Below are 25,792 nucleotides of genomic sequence, written 5' to 3' on the forward strand. Positions count from 1 at the left end.
AAGAATCTCACAGGAATAGAGCAGCTCCCTTTCCAGATCCCTCTGGGGAATCAGGGCTTTTTGTACTTGGCATGTCTGTTCCTCTTGCTCCACGCTGGCTTACTTACATCCTCTCTTACTGCTCCTCCTGCTGGGTTTCTTGGTTCTAATTCCCAGTGTAAGTCTGATCACTGTGCTTTCCATGTCAGTCCACTCCAGGACTTGCAGTAAGGGTTGAATGGTTCACCACAGTTTTCCTTGTGCTTGTATTGTCCTGGGTAAATGTTTTTAGTCAGAAAAATCAGATACTAATGCATATTTGGTTATTCTCTACACCCCTAATAATGAAAGGTGGATATTTTGTTTACATAGCAACAAATGATTTTATTTTGTGTGTATATCTGGAAAGCGTGCCAAGGTGCTTTGTTTTTACTAAAGATTGACAGAAAGCTGGAAGACAGCACAGCAATTTGTCATAATTCACTTAATATTGGAGCAAAATTGCTGTCTAATATTCCTTGAAACAGAAATAAAAGTATTTCTGCCTGAATAATTCACACGGTTTAATATATGAGAAGACTGTGTTATAAATACGTGGAGGATTGAGCCAATGAAGTCTAAGTTCTCATCCTATTGGACAGCGTTGATCACTTTTCTCTCTCTCTCTCTTTTTTTTTTAAGATTTATTTATTTATGCATACAAGAACTAGGGTACAGGCCAGAGGTGCGGGGGGTGAGAGGATTCACCAGAGACAGAGTGGGGAACAGAACAGGCAGACTGACTGAAATACACTGCTGAGGGGAGCAGCGGGCGAGTCAGGAGAGGTCTGCTGCACCATGTGAGGGTCACCTCCCTGGCCGGGGATTAAGCTCATGCTTCAGTGGCTGCAGATCGCTTCAAAGGTTGCATCTTAACCCCTTATGCCACCAGGGAGGCCCAGATTCCTTTTCTCTTGACCCTTTCTTCTTCTTTGGCTTCTTACATCGTCACTCTGACCTGTGTCTCTTCTTACTGTTCTGTTCTTCCCACACTCTTCTTTGGATTCTTGCCATACCACTCTCCACCCTCAACCCACCTTCCAAGTATTTGTGTCATTTAGGCTATTGTTTCTGGACATGTTCTCAATTATACAACTCTCCTAACCGACATCATCCCATGGGATCACTGATGGATCAGCTGAAATACTGAAATCTATGTTTCCATACTTAACTTCTCTACTAAGTTCCAACTTACTGGATATTTCCAGCTGGCTACTTAGAAGCATGTGCAATCCTGCCTTGTCAGATTGAACTCTTTATTTTCAAACTTCACCCTGACACCATTTCTGACTTTTGTGTTTTTATGTCAGGGAGCATTTCCAACTAGCCACCCAGGAAAGAGTGGATAATTCCCTACTCTCTCAACTCCCAGAATAAATTAATAATCATCTTGTCAAGTCTACTTACTGCTGTCAGAGTTGGAACTTATTCAGTTCTATATAACTTTTTCTCTGATTTAAGGATTATTCTCTATTCTGCCATTCTTATTATTTTCAGAGTCAGTTTACTTGAATGTGAAATGTCATATTACTCCACTACTTAAAAGCTTTCAATGGTTTCCTTATGTCTACAGAGTCAAATTGAATTCAAATTTCTATTTCATCATTAAAAGGTAAATTTTTATTATATAAGGCCTAAATAATTAACTGGATAGAATGATTATTAAAATTTACCAAACCAATTTTTTTTCCTATTCCATATCTTTTTCTTTACATAACTGATAGACTTCAGATGATCAGTGTTATTTTCAAATAAACATTTCATAGTAAATAGAAGATTCCTCTTTGGAAATTATAAAATAATCACTAAAATTGTTGTAGGGAAAAGTTCAATCTTTTTTTTTTCAGCTGGCATAAAAATGAATTGTCCAGATTTTTGTTTAGAAATACTATAATTTATCAAATTAACTACATGAAAATCATTTTAAAAAGTTAACTAAAGAAGCTCTGTGTAGCTGATAAAATATATCTCTCTATAAAGTTCTCTTTAACATAAAATGCATCAGGTAAGACTGCATACATTCAAAACATAAAACAGAAATGGAAACAATATTCCCCTCTCTCGTTTATTATTTTTTTTCATTTTACATTTCTCCTTTGTCCATCAAGATATATATTTTAAATCTGGTTGCTCTTAGCTATTTTCATTTCCTGAGACAATTTTTAGTTCATTTTTGTATCTCAGAATTCTGAAGTTTTATTATTTTCCTGTCACTCTTCCTTAAGTGATTTTTTTCCCTACAAATAAAATATACTCAGATAATAAAATGGAGCAACTCATTCTAGTATAATGTTTCAGGAGGAAATGTTACTCTATGTGATTTCATAATTTTACTTACTCTGTTCCAAAGGCTTAATCAGAAAATGTAAATCTATAAGATATATACATAAACACATGTACTTTAACAATCCACAACTGTATTATTGTTTTATACCTATGTGTATTATTTTCCAATTGCTTCCATAAGAAATTGCCACACTTGGGCTTCCCTGGTGGCACAAGGGTTAAAATCTCAGCTCAATCAAGCTATTGCCAACCACTGTAACATGAGTTCAATCCCTGGCCAGGGAGCTAACCCACATGGTACAGCAGACCTCTCCTGTCTCCCCCCACCCGCCTCTTCCCTCATCAGTGTATTTCAGCAGATGTGCCTGTTCTGTTCCCCACTCTGTCTCTGGTGAATCCTCTCACCCCCCACACCTCTGGCCTACACCCCAGTTCTTATATGCATAAATAAAAAAAGAGAAATCTTAAAAAAACACCAAACATGTGCAGAACATATATACTAGGGGAGATGAAAAGATGTACTTAGTGTCCAGCTATGTATTGTAACAGGCATAGCTCTACTGTTCTCCAACTTACATAAGTTCAATACTTCCTAACTTGACTGTGACTGTGTATAGACTGTATATGCTGTTTATATTTTATGATACTTAACAACTTATGAAGCCTCTTTAATTTTTAAAATTATTCTCAATATATAATGTTATAATTCTTTTTCTTTTTTTTTTTTCCTGCTTCAGATTTATTTGTACAAATAGCACAGGAAGACACCAGTGCCCTGTAGACAGCAGCCTAGGGGTGACACCAGTCCTTCTGTCCTCACACGGGCAGACAGCGTTCTCTATTCTTAAGGCTTTGCGGGGGCCTGGGCACCTTTGGCGGCCTGTGTTCCTTTGGGGACCTGTGCTGCAGCCGCATCCTTGGCCTGGGTTTGAGCCTTGCACTTTGGCCGCGAAAGCCTGAGACCCTTGGCGATGGGGGCACGTGCATGTTTCCCAAGCTTGGGGTGAGCGATGTAGGCAAGTCGGCTGAGCTTGCGGCTGCTGCCCTTTGGGATGTTAGCCCTGACCGTCTTGGTCTTTACAAGGCCTTGATAGCCTCAGCACGTGCACTCATGTCCTTGGCATTGTTGGCCTGCATCTTCTTCACGCCCTTCTTGTTATGCTTCTTGGCAAAGCGCATGTTCCTTATGGGATCTACCCCCTTACGAGATTCGTATCTTTGGAATTGGGGTTTCTTGATGCCATGTCTGTGCCATTTTCGGGATTGGTTGTGTGTGGTGTGGTTCTTGGACTTGGCCATGTCTGCACCGAGGCCCGCGGCTCCCCAGGCGCCTTGAGCTGGAAGAGAAAGAAACTAATGTTATAATTCTTAATCTATGCAATTTGTAACCAATGTTGCTTCAATAAAAATTAAAATAATAGTAGAAAACCTCAAAAAGGATAATTGATGTTTTGTTTTCATTTTCAGTGCAACAATTTAAAGCCCAGTTTCTCCTCATTCTGATGCTACAGTCACTATTTCAGATGTTTTCTCACTGAAACAGGTCATATTTTAAGGTCTAATTTTTTTTTTAATAGAGGCATGTTTTATTTATTTATTTGTTTGTTTGTTTGTTTGTTTATACATGCACTGGGTACAGTCAGAAGCGCGGGAGGGTGAGAGAATTCACCAGAGCCAGAGCAGGGAGCAGAGCAGGCAGAAGGACCCAAGTACACTGCTGAGGGGAGCAGCGGGCGGCAGGAGAGGTCTGCGCGCCATGTGGGACCCTCCTCCCGTGGCCGGGGAGCAGCCGGGGATCGAACCGGCTCCGCAGAGACCACGGGCAGCTTCGCAACCCAGCGTTCAACCGCTGCGCCACCAGGGAGGCCCAACAGGTCATATTTTATTTTATTTATTTTTTTATTTATTTATTTATTTATTTATTTATTTATTTTTATAAATTTTATTGTTATATTCCCCATACAATTGCAGCCCCCCATTCTGACCCCAATCCCTCCCCTCCCGCCCCCGCCCCCCTAAAAGTGTCTCTGGTTCATAGTTTTTTGTTGACTTTGATTTTCACTTTCTTATAGTTATTCATTTTCCTGGTCCCTTATTTAAGTTTTCTAGATTCCTGCTATGAGTGAGACCATCCGGTATTTTTCTTTTTCTTTTTGGCTTATTTCGCTGAGCATGATCCCTTCCAGCGCCATCCATGTTGCAGCAAATTGCATGTGTTTATCTTTTTTGAATGCTGAGTAATATTCCATGGTATATATGTACCACATCTTCTTGATCCAGACATCTATTTTTGGGCATTTGGGTTGTTTCCAAAGCTTAGCTATTGTAAACAGTGCTGCTATAAACATAGGGGTGCAGGTGTTCTTTGGAATTGATGTTTCTGTGTCCTTTGGGTAAATACCTAGGAGTGGAATTGCTGGGTCATATGGAAGCTCTATGTTTAGTAGGTCCAGAAATCTCCACACAGCTTTCCACAGTGGTTGGACCAGTTTGCACTCCCACCAACAGTGCAGAAGAGTTCCTTTTTCTCCACACAAAACAGGTCATATTTTAAAGTGAAATTTCTCTCTAATTAATTTCCTAGAATAGAGATAATATTTGTCAAGTTTATTTCCTCTTAAAAGGCTGGTAAGTGCAGTACAGATGCACATTTTCACTTTGCTAGATAATAGCTTTTTAAAAGTCTCTTAAGGTGTAAGTTTTTCTCCAAATTTCAAATTCAGCAGCTATCAAATTTATTTACAAAAGTTAAATTAGTGCAAGTTTCCACTAGCCTTATAGACTTTATTGGATGTTGATCTCAGATTATTACTACTCTAAGATGTTAAAATCATGTGATCTTTCTTGGCTCAGTGTAAGAAGCAAGCAGGGGAGATATATTCAAATTAGAAAATTTGCTTCTGGGTCAAGCAAATATGCAGAAAATATGAACAAAATATTGGTCATTATGCTTGTGAGACTTTGAAGTGTCAGTAGCACTCAATGCTTTCCTACTGCTTCCGGAAAGGAAAGCACATATTGCATCATTTATGTTGCTTTTGGCTGTAGGTAGCAGACAATCCTCTCAAACAGCACTAAATTGGGTTGTTGTTTAGTCAATTTAAACCAAAAAAACTAGATTTTTAAAATCTTTTTCATTGATTTTTGAAAAGTATAATAGTAGTGAAAAGAAGTACAATTAATTAACAAAAGGAAATTTGCATTCTGGTCTGTAGGGCCATACATTCTGTGGCATACAATAATAGAATCTACGTAGTTATGATTTTGTGGGCTTTAGATGATCTCAGCTGGGTTTGTCCATGTGACAGCTGTCAGCTTCATGTCACTAGGTGATTTTGCTCAGAGTGCTTTGCTAACTCCTCTTGGGGATGGTCCTGACTTGGATAACTTGAGTCATTCAATTCTGTTCCACACGTGTCATTCTCTAAAAGGTTAGCCCAGGTATGCCCTCATTATACAAGCAGAGGAGTAATCACATGTCCAGTCCCTCTTATTCTTTCAAACCTCTGCTTGCATCACACTGACTAATATCACATTTGCTTAAGCAAGGTACTTGGTGGAGCCCAGAGAAAGAATGCAAAGTACATGGCAAAAAAAGTTGATTTGGAGAGGGGTAGAGTATTGAAGCCATTGATATGTAGAAGATATAGAAATAACAACATGTGATATAATATTTGAAGCAAAATAATTCCAATAAAAAATACTATGTTCACTGCTAACTTACCAAAAATTAGTATCTCAAGTGAAATATTCAATAAATGAAGTTCTTTCAAATTGTCTTTTTTTTTCAAACATTAGGTCTACTTATGGTTTGAAGACTAATAAAAATCAATAAATTAAACATTTTATTCCAGCAAATTTTTTATGAATTGACATAAATAATATAGACATATATAATATACAAAAGATATAGAGTATTGTAAGATAGAAACATTTTTGAGTATATTTTTTGCTATTTTAGCACCATCTTACAGATTCTGTGTAATGAATTACATTTCTCTATTTGTCATGCAATCACTATAAAATGCTATGGAAGATTTTGGAATAAATTGAATGTTTCTGTTATCAAATCATGACTCAAGCTAGTATCACTTAGCTAGAGACCGTCATATCAAAGGAAAAAATCATCATAACACTTTCTAAAAATAAAGAAAAAACTTGGAAATATTAATAGAATTATTTGATGGGTGATATATTCACATTCCAGTATCACTTAATAAGCAGCTTTATAGCATATACATATGTATGAATAACATTTATTTACATGAAGGTACCCCTCCTTTTTGAAAGTTTGCATTACCCCACTTTGCTTTTATGAAATGTTAATAACAAAAGAAATTTAAGAGAATTTTCACTTTTATGATAATAGGTGAAAAGAAAAAATAGTGTTCAGCAATTTTTAATTTTTTTCAGCAGCCATTAGAGGCGGGGTGTACGCCATGCTCCCTCTCTGAGGACTGCTCTGCATAGGCTGTGTATTTCTCTAAACCATTTCTGCTTTTGCTATATCACAATGTTATTTTAGGTTTAATGTTACTTGATAGGCTTGGTAGGCTCTTTTTTTGGATCTGGGAATGCTGATGTAACTTCCACGTAAATGAGGGTAATTGGTTCTTTGCTTTATACCATTTTGTTTCATGAAAGTTTTCTTAAGAATGCTCTGCTTTTGGGGAAAGTCACACAGTGTACCATGCTTAGGTTGTTTCATACTTAGATTATCATTGTTTATTGGCTTTTGAACCTGGAAGTCCAGAAACAGAAAGGTCGGGTCATATTTAAGCCTGAGTCTCCACCAGTTTCTAATTACTTTGGTTCTGCTTTCCTCAATGTGGACTTTGTTTTTCAGCATTAGAGTTCCCAGTTGATAGCAAAGTGGTTGATGAAATACCATGTGGTTATTCTAATGCCTTGATAACCAAAGAAGCAATACATAGCTTTGTGTTTCTCTCTTGAGAGCAAGAAAACTTCATCCTCAATAGTCTGTAAGTAGGCCTCCCTGGTGGTGCAAGGGGTTAAGATGCAACCTATGAAGTAATCTGCAGGCATTGCAGCATGAGTTTGATCCCCTGCCAGGGAGCTACCCACATGGCACAGCAGACCTCTCCTGACTTGCCCGCTGCTCCCCTCAGCAATGTATTTCAGTGAGTCTGCCTGTTCTGTTCCCTACTCTGTCTCTGGTGAATCCTTTCACCCCCCCACCTCTGGCCTGTACCACACTTCTTGTATGCATAAATAAATAAATCTTAAAAAATAGAAGTCTGCAGAAATCCTTGCATCTTACATCTGGTCCAAACTACATCATGTGTAGGATCTCTATGGTCCCAGAATGTCATGCACAGACTGGGTAGGTTGAGTTCCTGAGTCATTCCTGGCTCAGTTGATGGCATGTTCCCAGGACTGACAGACCCAGTCCTGCACCTTTTTTCCTATAATAAAGTAGTTGGGAATGGCCACCTGCCATAGGTAATGCTAACATCTGAGGTTAACATGTGGCACCTTCATCTGTCTGTAATCAGCTTCCAGCCTGAATTTCTACCTGCATGCTCTGCTTCACAGTTCTGGGTACATTAAATTACTCTGAACAAAATACTGTTATGTGACCTTAACAAATGCAGCAGAATAAAACCTTTAAGCCCCTTTTTTGTCAATCACCTCAATTGGATTTATTGATAAGTTGTAAATCTAAAAGCTTGATAGACAAATGGGAATCTAGGATTCTCTAACTTGTATTCACAAAGGGTCTAAAATTATTTTATTTACATTATCTGAATTATTAAAGAATCAAAAACATTAAATAGCTCTAAAGAATGTTTGCTCCTGGGAAATCAATATTTTCAGTGATAAAATGTTGACTGTAAGTGAAAATCACCCTAATCTCAATATATGCATCTCTACTATGTTATTTACTTCCAGATTTGTACCTTTAAAATAGACTTAGTGAATAATAAAATCATCTATCTCAAATTTTACAAGTGTGTTAAATTTTTTTCTTCATTTCTGTCACCTTCATAATTATTATTCAATGTAACCAGTTTTCCAATGAACTGCCTCCAGTTTTTTACTTCCTAGATAACCTTGCAATAAATTAAACAACTTCGTTCTGATTTTTTTTTTACCTTTTGATTTTTTTTCTTTGACTAAACCTATAGCAATAGACTTACTGAACAAAGAGTTCTGAAACAATTATGGCTTATTATATGAAATGCCAAGCTTCTTTCAAAAAAGGGTTTTCAACCATTTACAACTTATAACACTGCATATCTATATCTTTAGATAACGCTATGTATATCTATATCTATCTATCTATATACATATTAGTTTCATTATCCTCTAAAAGTATGTATTATGTATCATTAAAATTTGTTTTTTACTGCTTCACTTCCTGACTGGCAGAAGATCATAAATTCTTAAAAAAAAGCAGAATTATGTATTTATTACTCAACTTTTAATTTTCTGTAGAACAGAAAAATAACATATACTAAAGAAATGGGAAATATTTGCTGCACTGATTTGAATTAACAAAGCAAATCTTTTTCACCATTACAGTAAGTGCCAAATTACTTCGTTTGAGTAAATTATTTAGTTAGGATTTTAGCATTTTTTTCAATGAACTGAGACTTGTGTTTGTTTCCTACTCTTACTGGTACTTTTTTGAATGCTTCATATTTTTCTGTTATCCTTGCCTGAGGACATGTTTACTTTCTTCAGTTTTTGCCAATTTTAAGATATTTTCTGCCAAAATATGCATCATTTAATTTAATTTTACTAATATAGTAAACAAATATATTGCTGCAGTCTGTGTTTGAAATATAATTAAGGCTAAATATTTGAATGCCTGTTTACTAAAATAGTATTCTTTATTTTGTGAATTGTTTGCTCAGCACTTTGCTCATTTGTATCCTAAGTTTAATTTCAAAACAGTAATTTTATATATAAATTTAATCTCTTCCTATTTCATTTGATCTAACTCTTTATGCCTTTGGGATTTTAATTAATGGCTATAATTCAAACATTTAATAATCTTTATTTGTATTTTGGCATGTACCTCTTTTTTTTCTTAGTTTGAAAGTTATTGACTATATCTTCACTTTCATATGTATTTATTTGTTTTTAATCTATCATAATTTTAGTAAATATATGACAAGTTACTTTTTTTATTTTTTACTATTCTACTTTGTTGCTATGGAATGATATTGATATTCAGTCCTAGTCTTATATTTCATTTATAAGGTCAGGAACAGGACACAGTGCAGGTTTTCTGATCGCATGCAGACTGGGTAAAGGAGTCAGAGTCCTCAGTGGTTTTGCAGGTTTTTATTGGGGTTCAGAGGGTACGTGGCAGGCAGGGGTGCTGGGGGGCTGGGATGCTGGCAGTCCTCCCAGCCCCCAGCAAATCTTCACTCTATCTGGGCTCTCTGGCGTTCTCTGCTTCTGCTTCAGGCTGCTTCTCTTTTGGCTTCTACTGGCGTCCCCGTGACACCACCCTTAAAAGCACAGTCTTGGCCCAGGTGTACCCACTTCAGGTGCCCGCCATCAGGCATGCATTCAGGATCATAGGGTTACCTCATCTATCCTGATGGCGGGAGGGCAGAAAAGCCTGATTTTTTACCTTACCCCACACATTATAAATAATAGTTTGGTTACTTCCTAATATGTGTCTTCTTGAGGGTAAGTAAATTTCCTTTAAGAAAACAGTGACAGTTGCTTCATGATGGCAAGTGATCAAAATTTTATTTTCATTTTCTTTGTTTTTTGAGTGACTGTTGAATTTCAACAAATGACTTATAAAAGTGTTTATTGGGATTATTAATATTTGTACATACTTAAATCATGCATTAAGTGATGCACTCCTCTTGCACAATGATGGAGCTTCAGAGCTAAATTTTCTAGATCATGATAAATTATTCTGTTCCACTCTTAATCTGAAAAGAAGAAGGAAAAGTAACAACAACAAAAGTTAGAGGCTTTGTTCAAAGTATTTAATGACTTAGGCAATCTATTTATATATAAGAGTTTGTAAAATGCTTATGGGAAGCTGTATCTACTTTGGCAAAATTCACTGACTTCCTGCATTTACTGAAGGGTGATTAGAAAAGGATTTTCAACATTCCCTATGGGCTGCTTAGTTCTCCCAATAATCTTCTGCCTGTGGTAATTGTCAGGGTACTGATGGGGCTAAGAAGGGGTGTTCTTATAATTCAGCATGCAGACTTTCAGTATTCCTGCTTCAACAGTACAGCAGCTCATTGTTGTCAGCTGTTTTTGCTCTCTGGGGCTGCTTTCCAGAAATCAACACCTCAGCTGTAGTGAGAGATGGTTAATCTGTTGTTAAATAGCCTTAAAAAGGGGATCTATGCTTCTTTGATTCTAATACTTTTGCCTGTGACTTTTTTGCCAGTCTTTTAATTTTATGGGTTATCCCCATGTCCCTACAGCTTTCCTTCTGGAGAGAGTGCGTACCTTCCATTCCTGAGCTTTTTGGTGTTTTATTACCTGAGTTGTTTTATTTACCCTGTTTTCTCTCCAAAAAGTCACTTAGCTTTCTGTTATGATTATTCCATTTATATACCTCCCAAATTTTGGAGTCCAGTTTTTTATAATTTTCTTTGTCCTTGTGGATTAATGTTTTTATTCTTTTAACTATGCAAGTGCCATGGTTTATTTCTGTCATGGTTTATTTCTACATTGTTTGCAGAGGACAGAGTCTGTTAACTTTATGGCATCAGCCATCTCCTTTTTCCATCATTAACAAGACTTCAAATTTACCTTTCTGACCTAAGATAGTCATTATTGACAAAGATGAGACTGAAGAATCTTCTAGCTGGTGGCTTTATTTTCCTACATGAAGAGATTTCCGATAGAGTAAGATACCTTTGATTCAGTCTTCCCTCCTTATGAAAAAGAGAGAGAGAGAAAGAGAGTTGATTCCGAGTTGGTGGGAGAAAACAAGTGTTCTCAGCCAACCCTTTTCTCTCTGATTAGATTTTCTTCCCTGCAGCAGGACAGCATGAACAAGCTCAGTGTCACAGGCTTTGCCTTAAGGAGGACTCCACAGATCTAGGGTTGAATTGTGCATTGTGAACAAATCCATAGGCCACTGTAAGTAAACCCTGAAATTTGCAGCTTGTGTCTGAAGTGAGAGCAGCTGTGTGGAGGTGTAGGGCCCGTGGGAAAACAGTTTTCTCAGAGTGTTTTTTGCCATGACCTTCCAGCACAGGTGGTCTAGTAGATAACATGTAGCCTTGAGATGCAGTCCTCATGTGCAGAGAGCAGTAAATAATGTGACCTTGATGTATTGTTCACATGTGCGAGTATAGGCCTAAATTTGGCCCTGTGCCTGCTCTGTCTATAAATCTTATAAAAGCTAATAGGGCTCTTTCTGGGAGACTCTCAAAGCCTCTCATGGCCACTCATGGGCTACTCATGGGGCATGGGGCTACTGCTGTGGCCGGAGCCCAGGGGGCTGCCGCTGCTGGAACCTGCCAACCTGCTGCCGCGCTGCTAACTGTGTGTCTCCTGCTGCTTTATAATAAAGACTTGTCCCTGCTCCCCACATATGGGCTTTGTGGCCTGCTTGCTTGTCTGATGCCATCGAGAAACTGGCAAGCTCGTAGCTAAGCCCTACAGGAAGATTGTGTCCTTTACTTATTATACGATATTTAGCCTAACTAGATGAGCATCATTGCTCAGATGTATGTTCAATCTGTTAATATTTCTGCGACATGAAGATTTTAATATCCTACTTTAACATAAAGTTTATTTAGGGGGAGGAGTTTTTATTTACAGGCTAGTAAGGACTCTAGAGTAAAGCATATGTTGGTAATGACTGAATATTGCATTTCATTTCTTTTCTTTTTCATTTTATACAGTAAGTTACTTTCAATAATCAGAATTTTTGCAGCAAGAATCCTTGCCTGACCTTTTCTCCTAATTGTCCTTTGGAAATCTAGGTCATATTATTTTCACTTTTAAAATCTTTCATTCTGGACCTCCCTGGTGGTGCAAGGGGTTAAATCTCAACACTATGAAGCTATCTGCAGCCACTCCAGCAGGAGTTTGATCCCCAGCCAGGGAGCTGACCCACATGGCCCAGCAGACCTCTCCTGTCTCACCCGCTGCTCCCATCAGCAGTGTATTTCAGTCAGTCTGCCTGTTCTGTTCCCCACTCTGTCTCTGCTGAATTCCCTCACCCCTTGCACCTCTGGCCTGTACCCCAGTTCTTGCATGCATTAATCAATGAATATTTAAAAAAAAATCTTTCAAGAGCAAGCATAATGGACCATGGTGAAGGACTATGTGTGATTTGTCAGCAGGAGTGCTATCGTGACTGCACCTGAGGGGGAATCCTATAATGTCAAAACACTAACACGGAAGTAAAATAGCAGTATTTCAATAAAATTTAGCAACAATTAAAATAACAATAGGCATAAACAAAATATTGTATCTACATTTGTAATTCTGTATCCATGGGCTTTGCATCCAAGGATTTGACTTAACATGAGCTGAAAATAGGTATTATACAATTAGACCTATAAGAATTGCTTCTGTGCTGAACAGGTATAGACATTTTTCTTGTCATTAGTCCTTAAATAATATAGTTCAATGACTATATTATTTCAGCATTAATATTAACTTTGTGTTAGGTTATAAGTTCTCCAGAGATTATTCAAAGTGTGTGAATGTGTGTGCACATGTTACATATAAATACTAAACTATTTTATATGTGGGACTTGAGCATCTGAAGATTTTGGTATCCAAGGGCACCCTGGAACCAACTTCCTAAGGGGCGATTGTATTATCCATGTGACTCTTTTTTTTTTTCAGTTCTACTTTTTATTTTCTTTTTATTCAAGATAACTGTAGATTGTATCTGTATTATATTCCTGCCATATTCTCATCTTCTCATCTCAGAATGAGACCATTTTGGTCTCATTGACCAGTGGTCTCAATGACCATTTTGTTTTTTTCATTATTGTTTCCCTCTGTATTGCAGTGGATTCAAATCTATGAATTTGAAATTCTGTAATATTGACTCTGCACTTTCCTATTTCTATGGTGACTTTTACTTCTGATATACATTTTTTACTTTTTAAAAGTATTTTCTTAATTTTCTTATTGAACATAGAATAATTATAATAAATTTCAGTAACTTATGCATAAAGTTAAATGGACTTTTCTAAATATATAAGCCAGTAGGACTACCACCCAAAGGCAACCAATACTTTGATTTTCATGGCCATTAGTTTTGCCTATTTTGAACTTGACATAAAAGAAATCATACAATATGTACTCTTTTATGCCTGGTTGATTTTACTTAATATTACATTTGTGAGATTTTTGAATGCAGCAATAATTTGTTTATTCTCAATAATATCTAGGTTTTTTTTTTTTTCCCGAATTTACTTATTCATTCTGTTGATGGACATTTCTGTTATTTCAAGTTTAGGGTTACTAAGAATAAAGCTATGCACATTCTTGAAATGTCTTGCTGTACATGTTTGTGTTGTACATGTTTGTGTTTTCCTATATATGAAATTACTAGGTCACAGGTCATATGAATGTTGATCTTTGATAAGTAATGACTACTTTCCAAAGTGATTATGATACTTTATATCCTCATCAGCAGTATAAGAGTTCCATTTGTTCTACATCTTTACCAATGACTATATTCATGATAGCTATTCTTTTGGCTTATAATGATAGCTTATTGTGGTTTTATTTTCTCCCAGTGAATGATGATGTTTAGCATATTTCATATGATTATTTAGCACTTGGGTATATTTTTTTGAGAGTGGCTGTTCAAGTTTCCCCACCTTTTTAATTAGGCTGTCCTTATTGATATTAATGGTTCTTTACCCTTCATTTTTTCCTCCTAGCACCCACTTTTTAAAAATATTGTTTAATCTTCTTTTCCGTACCTTATTTGTTTAGACCCCTCAAAATACGTAACCATATTGAAAGAACAAAGCAGTCATTTTAAAATATCTTCTGTTCTTTGGTATACATTTTTGATGGAGGACAAGAATAGAAAAAAAACTGAAAAGGAGGCACCACAAGACCAGAAACCTGGCTCACATATGGAGGTGGGGGTAGAAGAGATTAGCATAGCCATTGGCACAGCTATGGAAACCAAGATCCTTAGGCACAGACGACACAGCTGTGGAAACTAGTATCCTTAGATGCAGACTGGTGTCCTCAGGCTCAGACACCTAGATTACAAAGCATAACATCCAAGTAGGTATCCCCAGGCACATCCAAAGGTAAAGATATGGAGATTGAGCCCATTGTAGAATCTCTGGTCCTTTTCAAACTCTACAAAGTTATCCAAAATTATCAACCAACTGATAGCTCACAAGGCGTAAGCCCCTTCCGTGAGCCCCTTCCGAATAGAAGAGAACTGTATCAGGGCAGTCTCTGCGCTGGCTCCGGGCAGCAATTCCACTGCCCACCTGTGACTATGCTGGTGCCTCTTTTCACCAACTCTCTCCCTCTGCAGGGCAGCAGCTTCCTGCCTGCCCATGACCTGTCAAGGCTGCAACCATGCAGGCCTCTCTTAGCAACCCTGTCCCTTCTGGGGCAGCTCTTCCTGTCCACTTGTATCTATGCAAATGTCTTTAACTGTTTCATCCCTTCCCTAATAAACCTGCCCTTTAAATATAACTACCGTCTCTGTCTCGTGGAGAAACTTGCCTTGAAACTCACCGTGTGCTCTGGTGAAATCTTTCCCAGAGTGAACCCAAGGACCCCGTTCTCCAAACCCACAGACTCCAAAAACCAGAATAGCTTCACAAGTAAGGTCTTCACCACTGGACCTTAAATAGTGGGCTCTTCACTGTTAGATGTACTATGGACTGATTAATTATGTCCTCCCCTGCCCAATTCATATATTGAGCCCTAATATCCAGTGTGACAGTGTTTAGAAGCCAGACCTTTGAGTATGATTAGGGCCTGTGGGGGGAGCCCTATGAATGATTGACACCCCATAAAAAGTCCCAATTTCCCCCTTTTGCCTTGTGAGGTCACAATGACAAAGTGACATCAATAAACCAGGAAGCCCCACTTCTTACTTACACTGAATCTTTTGTGGTTTGATCTTGAACTTCTCAGGTTCCAGAATGGTCAGAAAGAAATTTCTGTTTGTTTACCCAGTTGTTTACCCAATTAACGATACTCTGTTATAACTGTGCAAACAGACTGGGACAAGCCACCTAACGGGATGTGTGGCTAATTTGTTTTAATCCGCTTTCAGTTCAAAAACTGTGCCCTCCTCACACCTTCTGTTTCATCCCTTCAGGTTTGTCCCCCACTTTTTGAAAGTTTGCCTTATGTCACTTGCCTGGTTTGAAAGACCTAACTTAGTGAATAGAGTAAGCAGACTGCTTCTAGGGTCAGAATAGAATAGGACAATATCTTGGAGGGGAGGAATAAGGAGGGCCTCAGAGATAAGGATAACAAATTCCAAAAGGGACTAATCAAACACCCCCTGGACTAGGACTAGGGGCAACAGGACATTCCCGGATAAGGATGATAAAGAAAAATGATTCTTTAAGATAAGGGCTGAGATGCAAGATGTAATTCTGGGTGCAGAGACTTTAGGACAGAGTCCTAAAGAAACCACCAAGAAAAAAACCAATCACAAAGAGACTGATGGAGCCTTAGAATAATTAGGGAAAGAAGGTGCATATTCCTGGAGTCAGGATTCCACAGCAGCTTCCTTGCCCCTCCCTGGCCTTGTTCTCCAGCCTCTGGAGAGCTGCTTTGCTTCTGTTCCTTTTCTCAGTAAGCTTTTACGTATATCTATTTCTCTAAACAGATCTGTCTCTTTCCCTTGCTTGCCAGAGGGCCAGCGAAGTTGCTGCTGTGGCTTCATGAGACACTAGAGCCTGGGATCACTCCTGGCTAGGAGACTAGGCCTGAAAACCTGAAATTACGGTATTATTAGTAAACCTGTTTTGCTAATGAAAGAAACCTGAAGGGGATGTTCGCTTTTACGACAGAAGCCAGAAAGCAAAACTGGTGTTTAGAGTTAGCTTTGCAGCAGTGCCCAGAGCAGCCATCACGGGGCACGACCCGCTTCTTCTGTTATAGAGCAACCCCGATATTAAACGGGTTCCTGGCTGTGGGTCCTCACCCGCGCGCTTTAAAGGGACTTATGAATACTCTACTACAGACACACACAAAAGGGTTAATAAAAGGTTTATTTACAAGAGAAAAGGAAATAAGGAAAATGTACAACTCAGGGAGAAAATAGGGAAATAAAGTCTTTAATGCGTCATACCCGATCCGACGGCCGGACGCTGCGAGCTGGTGGAGAGCCAAAATGGGGTCCCCCCAGAGCCCATGTGTCTGCCTTTTATATCCACCTGGCTGCTTGACCCCACCCTCAGGTCCCAGCCACCTTCCCTTTGGTGGTGATGGGATTTGGAGTTCCCAGTGTCTTTGGCTTTGACCTGGGGTGGGGGTGGAGTCCACAAAGCCTATATGGAATTAGCTTTGGGACATCCTTTTCCCCCTAACACTTCCAGGATCACTCCTTACAGGTTGTGTCTTTATCATTCCTGCTTTTATTTTACCCTAGTGTCATTTTAGGTTTGATGTGTTATTTGGCACCATTCTGTAGGCTATTTTTTAGATCTGGGAACTCCCCCCAAATTTTCTGTATAAATTATTGGTTCTTCCCTTTATGCCATTTCAACTTAAGCAAGGAAAGCTCTACTTTTTGGGCCCTGTAATAGTAACATGATCAGAATAGCATCACACTATTCTGCATTTGGGAGTCTCCTAAGAATTATAAGTGTCATGGGAGTGAGTATGGAATTATTTACGTAAGTTTTGAATATTTTACTCCCGTGACTGCAAGAAGGCTGAATTGAATTACCTGTGTGCACGGTCAATTTGTTACCTGTCCTGTCTCACTGTGTGACTGAGGCAGCTACTGCATTTGCCTCCAGCAGCAGCAGAGAGTCTAGTAGTTGGTTTTAAATTCAAGATGGGAACCGTAGACACTGGATCTTGTGCTTTCATGAAACCCTTAGAAACAATCTCGCTGAGAAAAGTTTTCGTTCACTTTGCCTGTGAAGTGCAATCTCTTTCATCGGTCTGTTTTGCAGTGCTGTGTTGGAGTTGATAGAAGATTTTTTTTTGTGGACTCAGTACCAAAAACCCTCACTTCTACCTCACAGTTAAATAACTTTTCCTTTGAAACCTCAACACACAAATGAACTTATATTCCTGGACAGGTGACACTTTGACTCAAAATTCTTCCTTAGATGCACATGTCCAAGTTGGGCACCTCCTGGGGATACGGGGTGCCCAATCCCTGAAGAGTGGATGGCTTCAGTGAATACACAGTGTTTTTCAGGCATCAGATTGATGAAGTATAGACAGAAAAACCATTTAATTCTGGGAGAACTTGAGAGGGTATGCTAGTTATTTTGTACTTCTTTTACAGAGCTTTCATGTAAGTCTGACTTAGTTCCTGTGTGCATATATCTGACTGGGAGCTGATCTAACCAGGATTATTGATCTCTAGGTTTTTGTTTTTTTTTTAGTTTTCCTTTCCTGTCTTCAATGTTGCTTTCTTGAGTAATTTCTTGTCTGTCAGAAAATCAAGTATGTTCAGCATTTTTTTAAATTTTTTTTTCACTCTCAATATAGTTACATATGTTATTAGTAGAATTGGTTTAAGTAAAGGTATAGAAATTCTTTAAAAAGACCAATTTATGGGTGATAAATATATGAGGTAGAAGAATATAAACAAGCTCATGTATACTCATCTTTCAATTCCACAGTTAGCCAGAAATGTCTGATTTGACCTTTACTCCTCTCAACCCCTCCACCCCTCTTAGCTATATTAATTTATTTTTGTAGCTATTTCATTATTTTTAAAATATTTATTGACAAAATGTTGGTTTACATCATTGTTTATATTTTGGGAGTATAAATTTCCCCTCCTCTCTTCCAGATGTATTTTTATCTGTAAATATGCAACTCTATGATATAAGAATTCATTGTTTCCTTTTCCAAAGTTAAATTTTGGTTCTAAATCATTTAAATATTTGAAAATTTATTTCTAATACTTGGATTTAAACTAGTAGACATTTTCAAATATAAAACCTAAAATTTGATATTTTAGGAAAATGGCAATGCATTGCAGCGAAAAGACAATTATAATTAAAGTGCATCAAATGTCTTTTTATTATCCTTTCAGTCACTTATAAGTCTCTAGTCTTTTCTCTGTGCTTGGCTTAAGATCAGTGAAGAACTGTAACTCCTCTCCATTGCTGTGCATTCCATTCCAGTGATACGTGACAATTCTTCAAGAGTTATGTCCAACTTTAAACTGTATAGCAAACCTTATTCCAACACAGTAATATGGATTCATGTTTCATTGGCCATAGTCCTTAAGTATTACCCTGAAAAGTCTCGCTCCAGCTGTTTCAAATTATTTTCATTTCATATGTCATGATTAATAGCAGGGTGGAGACTATAGCTAATGTTTTTTTTTCTTAGAAATTAATCTGTCAACCTGGTAAAAATATAAAGCTTTAGTAGATGAACCAGGATCCTTCAATTCAACATGCTTAAGCATATTAATTCACTTAGCAAAAGCATAACCAGATTAAGTAATCGATGAGCGTTTCCATTAAGAATGGGGAAATGAAGCACACAGAGAAGGGGATGAATAGACCATAAATGTGATGTAGCCATAAAATGTTTTTAAAAAAAATATATATATAGGTTTTAAGTAGTGCTGGTTGAGTTCTAATTATGAATGTTGGACTGGGTTTAGACAAATATAGGCAATGTCCAGGCTTAATACAATTTTTTCTGTTAAGTTTCTATATCAAGCCTGTATTTTTGCTGCTGTAATAGAGGAAGACTCTCTGAGTCGGTTGTAAAATAAGCTTTCCATTTCTGATGGTAGTCACTGAAAGGATTTTTCAAAAGCTTTATGACCTTGAAATTGGATGAATGTGTATAGAATCCAGAATGCTTTATTAATAAGAGTTTGACGAAAACTTCCATTGTGTAAACAACACAATTTTTAATCACAGGCATAATATTGTAATAGCAATCAAAGGCAAAGATCATAATGTTGTAACAGCTTAGAATGTGTAATGCAAGACAGTTTTTGATGTTTCTCTACTTAGGTTGTTAAGGTACTGCTATCTCTAGCATTGAATCTGCCAGATAATTTTTTCACTTTTATTTCTCACCCATTAACTTATTTCCTATCTTTTTTAATTCATTACTTTTACACAACACTCACTCTGCAACATCAACTAAAAAGCTGTCATAAGTTACTTTCAATTTTTCTATATTTTTATTTTCCACAATTTTAGTAGATTGTGACCATGAACTCTAAGTCAAATTGAAACTTACAGATTAGGATCCAGTATAGGTTAGCTTAATTTATCTCTTGTGACATATGGATGAATTTCCAGTGCAGAGAGTGGACATATTCTGATTTTTCAATCTCCATCTGCAACAACAGATATTACCCCCAGCTTTTTTTTGTCACTTCAAATACATACTATATTTTTATATTACTAACCCCCACATTGTAAAGAAGTATGAAATAGAAAATTTTTGTAGAAATGAGAAAGAGACAGATCTTAAATATCAGAAAGAAAGATGTTGCTGCTGTTAATTGCATCCTTAGGTCCAACATGGATGTTTATTAGTGGACAAAAGTGGAGTGTTTACTAAATATAATATGAATTGGGTAAATAAAAATATTTTTTTCCCTTTCATGACATAGTAATTCCACTTCTGAACCTAAGGAAAAGTACATAAAGGTATAAAATCTCAGCACAAAGTAATCTATTGCAGTATTTTATGATGACAAGAAATGAAAAACACCCATATGTTGCAAGTGAATGATTAATTATTAAGAACAGCCAATATTTTACTAATTACTCATCAAAATGAAAATAATAAAATGTTATGAAAATTGTGAAATATAATCTAATACTGTATGAAAATGAGATCTAGGCAAAGTAAACAAAAGCATTTAAATTTTTTTAATAGTATTTACAGTGTTTGTGCTTGGTGAAAATTATTGCTTCTCTTATTCTACTTTCTCTTATTACCCAGTTTTGTATTACTCAAGTGCAGTATCTCCACCTATCTTAGAGAATGTTAAGTAAATTAATGTAAATTAGTGTCATGCTCTCAGTTTAATTCAATTTATGTAACTTAGAGTAGCAACCTGTTAAAGAAAAATATAATTATTTGATTATTTGGGGGTATATAATAAAGGACTATAATAAATGTTAATGAATCTAAGTGGATCCAGATAACATTAATTCATTGTAAAATTCTATCAAATTTGCTCAAAGCTTAGAAGTTCTTATAAAATCTTGGGAGGTAAATATGCTGAATTTTGAGCAATTAACATACAAATAAACTTTCAGAGCATCATTTCTCTGTAAGTAGGAAGCTATCAATATATACTTTATTATTCATCTTATAATCCGTTTTGATCTGGTATAATGTAAATGCAAAGTGGTCAAAGATTAAGAAAATTGTTCTATGTGCTAATTATCACATTTTATTACATTTTCTCCTAAGTAACATCTTCTGTGTTATTTGCCTTTAAATATATGGATTTAATATTTGAAGAATTTATGTGTAGTGAAGCAGACATATATCATTCACAAATCCTATAAATACAAATATATGTATATATTCACATATAAAATATATTATACATATTACATACAGATTTGCAAATTAAATATTATGAGGAAAATGGTAGCTAGGCATCACCCCTCTCCAGTGATAGTAGACTGAGTAAAAATACGATAAATTTATAGCAGAAAGTATTTCACTAGATACATGTATCTAACTTGGGGACAATACGTATTTAGGGGAGAAACTTTTTCTTTCTCCTTTCTAGGTTCTTGGATGAGACAACCCCCCTATAATAAAGGACAGATTAACAGGAAAAAAATTAATTTCAGTATATATGGGGCTCACAAAAATAGGTGACCCAAAGAAGTGACAAAAGCATTTATACTATTAATATGGAAACAATAAAATCGTAAAGAATTGACAAGACAAAGAAAATTTTCTAACCTTTTTATTAGGTTAGTAAAAAAGTAGGAAGATTTGGCTCAGCAGACCTGTCTTGCCCCTGCTCCCCTCAGCAATGTGTTCCAGTAGACCTACCTGTTCTGCTCCCCACTCTGTCTCTGGTGAATCCTCTCACTGCCCACTGCCCCCGCCGCCACCCCAGCCTGTACCCCAGTTCTTCTATGCATAAATAAATCTTGAAAAAGAGAATAGGAAGATTTGTTTACACAGCCTTCTTGGACCAAAATTCCCTGCCTCTGGTGATATGGGTGTCTTTCTGTTTTCTGGTACAGGGAAGGCACCCTTCACATGGGACATTATCTCCTGCTTTTCAGGGACAAAAGAGTCAGATTGTCCTTCTTGCAGATACTGTTTCTCAGGTAACTTTAATTCAGATGAAATAATATGCTAACATGCAATATTGTGGGGTAGAATCACCAGAACCCCATCACACCATATATTTTTAATGGAAATTTTGTATAAGTAAATACACACACACACACACACACATAATTGAGATATATATACTTGATAAAGTCTATTTGGGAATGAATGTGTACTAAGTTGGCATGTTGAAGTATAGAATTTGTCTTTTATGAATCATAAATTGAGTAATTGAGTGCAAAATGCTAGAAGTAGTATATATTTTCAAAATTCTGCTAGGTAAATAGAAAATATAAATATATATCATTCCTGGCGTATTTTTTTTTGCATTTTTTTAATTAGGACTTTTAAAGCACTCAGATGAAAAATATAAATTAGACTTGTCTTTATCAAGAAGGCAGAAGGCCTATTCAAAGACCCTTAAAAGGGTTTTCTAAAGTCATATTGATCTTTGGTCAATATTTGGTGCTAACCTATACACCAATCCTTTGAAATTATAAATTTCTTAGGATTTTGCTTTACTGAATGTAGTGATAAGGAAATGAAGTAATTATATAAATTTATTTCTAATCTTTCTAGATCCAATTTTGTCTAGAGACAAACTTTGGTTTCTTGGGTATAAACACATTAGCGGTCACAATAAAATCCCTCTAGTTATGGAAAATATCTTACATAGAGAGGGTCAATTACATATATGTATATTTTTTAATTAAAAGTTTTATACAAATCTATGAATGCAAAGATATTAGTTAGCATCAGACTGAAAATAATTGTAGCTTAAACAAAACAGGAACTTTTTTTTTTCTCTTAGGCTAAAGTCTTGAGGTCAGTTCATAATTTGATGTTCCAAATGCCTTCTTTTTCCTCCACTTATGTGTCTTCCATTGCAAAGGTTAACTTTTTGACCCATAGTGGCTGTGGATGTTCCAGACATCAGTATAAAAGGAATGAATATTGCATAACACTTTCAGGTATATGTCCTGAAATGTTCTTTTTCTTTTTTTAAAGATTTATTTATACAAGAACTGGGGTATAGGCCAGATGCATGGGAGGGTGAGGATTCACCAGAGACAGAGCAGGGAACAGAACAGGCAGACTGACGAAATACACTGCTGAGGTGAGCAGTGGGAGTGACAGGAGTGGTCTGCGCGCCATGTGGGACCCTCGCCGACAGGCTGGGATTGAACCAGTGCTGCAGAGGCTGCGGACAGCTTCACAGCAAGGCGCTCAACCGCCTGCGCCACCAGGGAGGCCCATATGCCCTGAAATTTTCATAGAAGACTTAAGTTTATTCTGCATTAACTAAAATTTGGTAACATAGTCACACCTAATTATGAATGGAAATATGAAATGTAACTTTTGTCACCAGCAGACATATACTAAGCTAAAAATCATATTCCTCTTATTGTGGTAGAAAGAATGACCTGCACCATCAATGACAGTCATGTCCCAAACCCACATCCTGCTTCTCTGGTAGACAAAAAATTACCTTGCTGGGCAGTCACTTTACATAGTACAACAACAAATCTGTACTATGGAAACAATCATCATTTCTACATTGCATATTTATTTTATTTTTATTGCTGTTATATTTATCAAAAAAAGATGGAAATAGGTCTGAATTTTATGAATCAACCTAGTTAGGATAGAAGATGTGTGGAAACAATTTCAGTATCTAGACTATAAATTAACTTAAAGCTTCTTTTTAGAGTATGGGGACCCCATTCTAAACTTTGTCAACTCTGTCTTACCTTCCTTAGACAATAAATCTTTAATATATTGCTGTAGTGAGGGAGGGAAATATTCCTACCATGTGGAGTGGACGAAGAGATTTAGGCATTGTAAACAAAATCATAAGCATTTTGCAAACATCTTTGTAAACATCATCTAACCATGTTCTTAAGTATTTGCCTCTTTACTCTCATGCCCCTGAGTGCCTTGTGCTTCTGATTCTGGAAACTTTCTTGGTATAGCTTTGGCTTTACCTACTGCCGCCTTCGGATCTAGTTTTCTTCTGTCGGGTCTCATAGGTTAGTCTCCAATCATCCACTTTTCAAAATGACATTCTGTTTCCACTTTTAAAGCTTTGTTTGTTTTCCTCTTTTGCTTACTCTGCTTCCACAGAAGGCTTTTTATTACATATACCACTGGATAAAGTTGATGATTCCATTTGGGGTGGGGAGAAGATCAGAGTCATCCCACAGTCACAGAGATTCACTAAACAAGGACGGAGAAAATTGTAATCCCCTTTGAATGTAATCCCCAGATTCATGTTCAGATTCATGCCAGAACAAGACAGAGGGAGCTAGCAATCCCTGAGAGAGTTGTCAATAAATAAAGGGCTTCAAGTAATCTACCAATTCATTATGACCATACAGTTTACAGATATTTTCACATGCCCTGGTGAATAAATGCAGTGAGGTTGAAAGGCTTGAAATTCCATCAGAAGCCTGAAGCTAAAATTAAGAGGCAACACAGCCTGATGATCAAGGAAAGGGGTAAAATTCATACTCTGCAGCTTTGAGAGCCAACACCATTTCCAACAGACCCAGTAGAATCACTATCCTACTTGAGTGAACTCAGTCAGGCTTTACTGCTTGATTACCCTACCTGAGCGACACAAGTGTCCAGAGACCAGACAAGACACACATTCAAAGAAGCAATCATCAAGGACACACATTTCATTCCTCTAAACCACAAGGTCTCAGAATCCATCTCTTCCCCACCATTTTGGAGTAGGAGATTGAATATAAAACCTTCATTTACTCAAAAGAAAGTGTTTATCGGTTTCCTAGTGCTAGTGTAACCAATTACAACAAAGTCAGTGGCTTAATGTCACACAAATATATTATTTTTCTGTGGTCACATCTTTCTCCTGACACTCATCTGCCTCCCCCCTTCCATTTATAAGAACTCTTTTGATTATTTTGAACCCATGCAGATAATCTAGAAAAATATCCCTACTTCAAAATCGGTTGATTAGCAATCTTAACCCTATTAGCGACTTTAATTTCCCTTTGCCTTGTAAGGTAACACATCCAAAGATTCTGGGGATTGGGATGTGAACTTTTTGAGGGCCATTATTGTATCACCACACAGGGAATAACTCAGGAGAAACTATTGAAACCATAAAAGAATGAGATAATTAATTTGCAAATTAGATTTCCCATCTTCACTCCCAACAACCCAATGGGATAGGCATGTGAAGAAAATTAGATCACCTTTAAAAAGATGAAAGCATATTTCCTTTCCATATTTGTGCTGTAATTTGGATAAATATTTACTTCATGCAGATTATGAGATACAATCTGATAACTTTCTTATTAAGTACAGATTTAGCAATCTCTGTTTAAGATAATTCTGGATTTTATCTCATGACTGGAGTTAGAATTTTTTTCTGATTCATCTTGGATGTTAAAAACAGTTTTGACTTAGATGAAAATCATTACCCAACGACAATGAGATAATTTTATATGCTTAGTGACTTTTCAGATCAAACATTTTCATTACAAGTTTTCTGTTATCCCTTGTGTGTAGAAGAACAAATAAGAGTAATCATATAGCATCATGTTAACAGTTGCTGAAACGTGTGGCTTATGTTTTTCCCTCTAACAGAATATTTCCCTTTAGGTGATTAATCTGCTTGAAGTTTTTCTTTTTCATTGGGTATTTCATTGTCATGATTTATTATGTTATTTTCATGAAGTGCACCTTTAACAAATAATCCTAATTAAAACAACCAGGAACTCTGCAAGAAAAATGAGTTTTAAAAACTGAGAAATGAGTTTTAAAAACTGAGTCTTTTTATTCTTCAGGGGATAAGCGGCTAATCTTTTTGAGATCAGTATAAATGAGGTCAATCATAGCAGTGCTCTAAAAAGTTTCCTTTAGAAACATTTGTGATCCAAAAATGATTCAAAAGTGGCACCTTTAAAAATTCTAGATTTCTCACATCCCATAAAGATAATGATTATCAAGAGTTCAAACATTGCTTGTGTGGAATTCTAAACATAGTGAAATTTTA

General features: G+C 36.7%; 1 pseudogene across 1 annotated transcript; it reads right to left on the reverse strand.

Moving 5' to 3' along the window:
• Nucleotides 1-3,148: 3,148 nt before the first annotated feature.
• Nucleotides 3,149-3,788, reverse strand: LOC311170361 (large ribosomal subunit protein eL29-like; annotated as a pseudogene). Its single transcript has one exon. The product of its transcript is annotated as a large ribosomal subunit protein eL29-like (transcript).
• Nucleotides 3,789-25,792: the final 22,004 nt, after the last annotated feature.

This window comes from Talpa europaea, assembly GCF_964194135.1.
Source record: "Talpa europaea genome assembly, chromosome: 4".
Taxonomy (NCBI): Eukaryota; Metazoa; Chordata; class Mammalia; order Eulipotyphla; family Talpidae; genus Talpa; species Talpa europaea.